The following is a 230-nucleotide window of genomic DNA, read 5'->3' as shown; positions in this document are numbered from 1 at the left end:
CTTCTAGCTCATGTTTTATAGTAACCTTTACAGTTATATTTCTTATATTTTTTGTTTAATTTGCATTCTTCTTTAAACACTCCCTTGCCCTAATGTTTTTCATCATGAGAATATCAACATAGGTTTTAATCATCTTATTTTTTTTTTCATTTACCTGTTTATGTAAGACAATAAAAAAATTGATTTTAAGAAGGAAATAGACATTAAGAGGTTCCCTGTTTCGAAATCAC

This window comes from Halyomorpha halys, unplaced genomic scaffold, assembly GCF_000696795.3.
Source record: "Halyomorpha halys isolate HHAL.00 unplaced genomic scaffold, Hhal_1.1 Scaffold761.1, whole genome shotgun sequence".
NCBI lineage: Eukaryota > Metazoa > Arthropoda > Insecta > Hemiptera > Pentatomidae > Halyomorpha > Halyomorpha halys.
This window is presented reverse-complemented; position numbering follows the sequence as displayed.